At 42.2% G+C, this 6,026-nt stretch overlaps 1 non-coding gene across 1 annotated transcript; it reads right to left on the bottom strand.

Moving 5' to 3' along the window:
• Nucleotides 1-4,648: 4,648 nt before the first annotated feature.
• On the bottom strand, nucleotides 4,649-4,752 carry LOC129024005 (small nucleolar RNA U13). The gene has a single exon (XR_008497006.1). It is a non-coding gene; the product is annotated as a small nucleolar RNA U13 (small nucleolar RNA).
• Nucleotides 4,753-6,026: the final 1,274 nt, after the last annotated feature.

The raw sequence follows: 6,026 nt of genomic DNA on the forward strand, positions 1-6,026 counted from the left end.
ACAATAATGTTCAGTTTTGCCTATTTGTGGACTTTCATATAATTTCAATCCTATAGTATGTAATGAGTCTGATTTCCCCAGTAGGGTTAATATTTTTAAGATTCACACATTTTGCATGTAGCCATGGTTGCTATGACTGTTTTATACATGACGGTCATTGAAAAGACCACCAGCATGGCTAAATAGTAAAAAGAAGAGCTTTAATGGTGATAGCAGTTTGCAAACTGCACAGAAAGACAGCCTCCAGCATGGATCAGAGGTACTCTCTCTTCCAAGAGAGGAAGGACAGGTTGGGTTTCATGCTTCACAAGGCCTGTATTTATATATATATTCAGCAGGTTTGGGGGAAGCTATACATACTTATGAGTGGAACTGAGCACATGCACAATGGAAAAACATGTATGTAACATACATCTTTCCTAAACAATAATGTTTAGCTTTGCGTATTTGTGGACTACATATAAATGGAATCCTATCATATATATTTACTCAAGTCTGGCTTGTTTTCCCCAATATTGTTAATGTTTTTAAGATTCACCCATGTTGCATATAGACATGGCTGCTATGACCGTTTTGTACATGATCGTCATCCGAAAGACCACCAGGATGGCTGAATAGCAGGACAGCTTTATTGGTGATACCGGTTTGCAAAGTGTGGGCCGGGTTTTAATATTAAATGAGGTGGAATTTTGCTCTTTATGTCAAAAGGTGAAATATAGGACACAAAGAGAGTTTGTGCACAGCCTCTATAAGCTGGCTGGAACTGGCTTTATGTCTGCAATAACTTATCAGAAAAGAATGTTTGTAAGGCCAGTCCTCTGTCCAATCAGAGTTGTAGTGGCCTGGGTTGTAAATCAGCCTGACAGGCCCTATTATTAGGGAGTTTAGCAAGGGTCTTTTTTCCTATAGCCACAGGAGATTAGAAATTTGCCATGCTGAGACCGAGCACGGTGGCTCATGCCTATAAATCCCAGCACTTTGGGAGGCCAAGGCAGGCAGATTGCTTGAGCCCAGGAGTTCGAGACAAGCCTGGACCACATGGTGAAACCCTGTCTCTACAAAATACACAAAAATTAGCCAGGTGTGGTGGTGTATGACTGTGGTACCAGCTACACGGGAGGCTGATGTGGCAGGATTCCTTAAGCCCGGGAGGTAGAGGTTGCAGTGAGCCATCATCTTGCCACTGCACTCCAGCCTGGGTGACAGAACAAGACTTTGTCTCAAAGAAAAAAATTATCAGGCCAGCCAAGCTCTGAACCCTCAACCTGTAGATAGCTTTTGTTTCCTTAGCCTTAGGGTCTTAGTTGATAGGGGGCGTCTATTTTGGTCTCTCAGATCACATGATACGTATATCCTGGTGCTCAAATATAGCCATTTCTTTAGGGCAGTGGGTCTTAAACATTTTGGTCTCAGGACCTCTTTAGTCTCATAAAAATTATTGAGGACTCAGAGGGCTTTTTAAATGTGGATTATATTAGTGGTGCTGGAGCCAGGTTGCACCTGCTCATGAGAGCCTATCTCTTCCCAATCCCATGCTCTAGGAAGTCCCATGGGTAGCTTGACATCAGTCGCAGTGGGAATATTTACACCACAGAATCGGCAAAGGCTACATATCAGGCTGTTGGTTTTTCCCCAGAAAATGATTTTATCAACATGTTACTGGTTATATTCATCAATATTTACCATATTAGAAATTCAAACAGTCTGGGCACAGTGGCTCATGTGTGTAATCCCAGCATTTCAGAAGGCCAAGGCAGGAGAATTACTTGAGCCCCAGGAGCTCAAGACCAGCCTGGGCAACATGGTGAAACTCCATTTCTTAAAAAAATATATACACAAAAAATAGCCAGGCGTGGTGATGCACGCCTGTAGTCCCAGCTACTAAGGAGGCTGAGATGGGAGGATCCCTTGAGCCCAGGAGTTTGAGGCTACAGGGAGCTACGATCGTGCCACTGCACTCCAGCCTGGGTGACAGAGAAAGACCCTGTCTCAAAAAAAGAAAGAAATTAAAACAGAAATTTAAAATATATTTATTAATTTCCAAATAACAAAAAAACTCATTTCATGTTAACATAATTAATTTTTTAATAAAGATTAACTCCATTTTCCAAAACAAAAAATTTCAATAAATTTTTTACCCATTGGTGATTTTGGTGGTCATCTGGAAAATATTGCTTTACTAAGCTGTGTAGATCTTCCAAACTATACAATATTTTTAAAAATCACACTTGCTGCTGGATATAGTGGCTCACACCTTGTAATACCAGCACTTTGGGAGGCTGAGGCGAGCAGATCACTTGAGCCCAGGAGTTCAAGATCAGCCTGGGCAACATGACAAAACTCCATCTTTACAAACAAATACAAAAAGTAGCCAGGAGTGGTGATGCACAGCTGTAGTCCCAGCTACTCGGGAGAGTGAGGTAGGAGGATGGCCTGAGCCCAGGAGGTCAAGGCTACAGTAAGCAGCGATTGCACCACTGCACTCTAGCCTGGGCAACAAAGTGAGACCCTGTCTCAAAAAAGAAAAAAATCACATTTGCTAACATCATTACTGATATCTTCAGAAAAGCATTGAACGATTAGGAAGTTGTTAAGCTCACAGTGGTGGACACAAGTTTTCCAAAATTCTAGTTCTAGTTTGAAAGCTCAAAATTTTATTATTGGCAACAATTAATCTCATTTGTTTTCCTTAAAGTGACAGACTTACCTCATTCATTTTCAAGGAAACATCAAGAAAACATTTCATCGAGAGGCTGAGACAGGAGAATTGCTTAAACCTGGGAGACGAAGTTTGCAGTGAGCCGAGATCGCACCACAGCACTCCAACCTAGGCAACAAAGTGAGACTCCGTCTCAAAAAAAAAAGAACAAAAAAAAATTCAAATTTAAATAATCATGGTTTGTCTTTGAATAATCATGGTCTGTCAAGTAAAAATGGTGTTTCGTTTAAAAAAAAAAAAAAAGCCTGGCTAACTAATTCAGTTTACACCTCAATAATCCACACAATGCTCTTTCTCAAGACAGCCCTCGCCCTTGGATGTGCAACATCACTGCCTTATTTGTATCTCTTTCCCATTTCATCACACAGAGTGCCAAAAAGGCATTTGCTCAGGGTCAAGATTTGATCAAAGTAATAATTACTTCTTCATTAAAGGACATTCTTAAGCAAACTTAATTTTTTGGTTTAAACTGTGAGTGTGTGGCAGTGAAGAATAAAGGATACTAATATAATTAATGGCACTGCCTTGATTCGTGCACAGGTGCCAGCAATTTTACCCACAAATGCTTTTGCACCATCAAAGTAAGCACTGTGGGCTAGGCGCAGTGGCTTGCACCTGTAATTCCAGCACTTTGGGAGGCCGAGGCAGGTGGATCACCTGAGATCAGGAGTTTGAGAACAGCCTGGCCAACATGGTGAAACCCCGTATCTACTCATAATACAAAAATTAGCCAGAGGGTGGTGGTGCACACCTCCTCAGCTACTCGAGAGGATGAGGCAGGAGAATCACTTGAACCGGGAGGTAGAGCTTTCAGTGAGCCAAGATTGTGCCATTGCACTCCAGCCTGGGTGACAAGAGCAAAATACTGTCTCAAAAAAAAGCACTGTAGAAAAGGGCAAGTATTATTATGAAAATTGTTGGCTGGGCACAGTGGATCGCACCTGTAATCCCAACACTTTGGGAGGCCGAGGCAAGCAGATCACGAGATCAGGAGTTCAAGACCAGCCTGGCCAACATAGTGAAACCCTGTCTCTACTAAAAATACAAAAAATTAGCCGGGCATTGTGGCGGGCGCCTGTAATCCCAGCTACTCAGGAGGCTGAGGCAGGAGAATTGCTTGAACCTGGGAGGTGGAGGTTGCAGTGAGCCGAGATCGCGCCATTGCACTCCAGCCTGGGCAACAAGAGCGAGACTCCATCTCAAAAAAAAAAAAAAAAGAAAAAAAAGAAAATTGTTTTGACCCTCCAGGACCCTTGAAAGGGACTTGGGACCTCCAAGCATCTGTGGATCTCACTTTGAAACCCACTTCTCTAGGATAAATACGTAGGAGTGGAATCGCTACATCAGAGAGTGCATATGTGTCTCCAGCTGTACTAGATAATGCCAATTATTTTCCAGAGAGTTTTATCAATTTACATTCCCACCATAAATGTACGGGTGTTTCCATTGCTCCACACCTTCCGGAACTTTTTCAGCATCCCAAACAGAAACTCTGTACCCATTAAGCTGTAACTCCCTATTCTCCCCTTCTCCTAAACCCCTGGTAATCTCTATTCTCCTTTGTCTCTGTGAATTTGCCTAGTCTAGGTAGCTCATATAAATGGAATCATATAATACTTGTCCTCCTGTGTCAGTTTTCTTGCCTGAGATAATGTTGTCAAGGTTCATCTATGTTGTAGCACGTATCAGAACTGCATTCCTCTTTAGGCTGAATGGTATTTCCATTGTATGTATTTAACACATTGTTTATCCATTCATCTGGTGATAGACATTTGATGTGTTTTCACCTTTTGGCTTTTGTAAATAATGCTGACATGAACATTGGTGTACAAGTAGCTGTTTGAATCCCTGCCTTCAGTTCTTTGGGTTTATACCTAGGAGTGAAATTGGCACCACAAAACTGTTTTCTTCTCTCTTTTTTTTTTTCCAGGTCAGATGGGTAATGTGCTGACGTCATAACAAGGTTCAAGGGTAGCACATCTCACACACATACATGAACACCCAATCATCAGGCTCACGAACCACAAAAGCATCTGTTTTCCACAGCATCTGCATCATTTCTCATTCCCACCAGCAGAGCACGAGGGTTCCCATTTCTCTGCCTCCTCACCAACACTTGTTATTTTCCAGTTTTTAAATAATAACCAGCCTCATGAGTGTGAAGTGGTATCTCATTGTGAATTTAATTTCCCCTGATGACTAATGGTATTGAGTGTCTTGTCATGTGCTCATTGGCCATTTATATATCTACTTTAGAGAAATGTCTATGCAAGTCGTTTGCCCATTGTTTTGTTTTGTTTCATTTTTTATTTTAGGTTCAAGGGGTGAATGTGCAGGTTTTTACATGCATATATTGCAAGATCCTAGAGCTTGGGCTTCTAATGATCCTGCCACCCAAGTAGTGAACATAGTACCCAATAGGGAGTTTTCAGCACTTGCCCTCCTTCTCCCTCCCCACTTTTGGAATCCCTGGTGTCCACTGTTCCCGTGTTTGTGTCCATGTGTCCTCAGTGTTGAGCTCCCACTTATGAGTGAGAAAATGTGGTTTTTGGTTTTCTGTTTCTGCATTAATTCACTTAGGATAATGACCCCCAGCTGCATCTATGTTGCCACATACTACATGATTTCATTCCTTTTCCTGGCTGTGTAGTATTCCATGATGTATATGTACCACATTTTCTTTTCTTGTCTTTTCAGAGACAGGGTCTCACTCTGTCACTTAGGCTGAAGTGCAGTGACATGATCACAGCTCATTGCAGCCTCAACCTCCCAGGCTCAAGCAATCCCCCTATCTCAGCCTCCTGAGTAGCTGGGACTGCAGGTGCGTACCACCACACCTGGCTAATTTTTGTATTTTTGGTAGAGACGAGGTTTCACCATGTTGCCCAGGCTGGTCTCGAACTCCTAGGCTCAAATGATCCACCTGCCTTGGCCTCCCAAAGTGCTGGGATTACAGGCGTGCACCCCTGCACCCAGCCTGTACCACATTTTCTTTATCCATTCCACACCATTGAGGGGCACCTGGGTTGATTCCATGTCTTTGCTGTTGTAAATAGTGCTGCAATAAACATACAGGTATAGGTGTCTTTTTGGTAGAAGGGTTTATTTTCCTTTGGGTAAATACTTAGTAATGGGATTGTTAGGTCTAACTGTAATTCTATTTTTAGTTCTTTGCATTTGCTCATTTTTACATCAGGTTTTGTGTGTGTGTGTGGCTGAGTGTTACTTCTTCCTTGAATATTACATAAATCAAGCCATCTGGGCCAAGAGGTTTCTGTTTGGTTTTGTTTTTGTTGGAAGGCTTTTC

The sequence above is a fragment of the Pongo pygmaeus genome, chromosome 1 (assembly GCF_028885625.2).
Source record: "Pongo pygmaeus isolate AG05252 chromosome 1, NHGRI_mPonPyg2-v2.0_pri, whole genome shotgun sequence".
In the NCBI taxonomy this organism is placed as follows: Eukaryota; Metazoa; Chordata; class Mammalia; order Primates; family Hominidae; genus Pongo; species Pongo pygmaeus.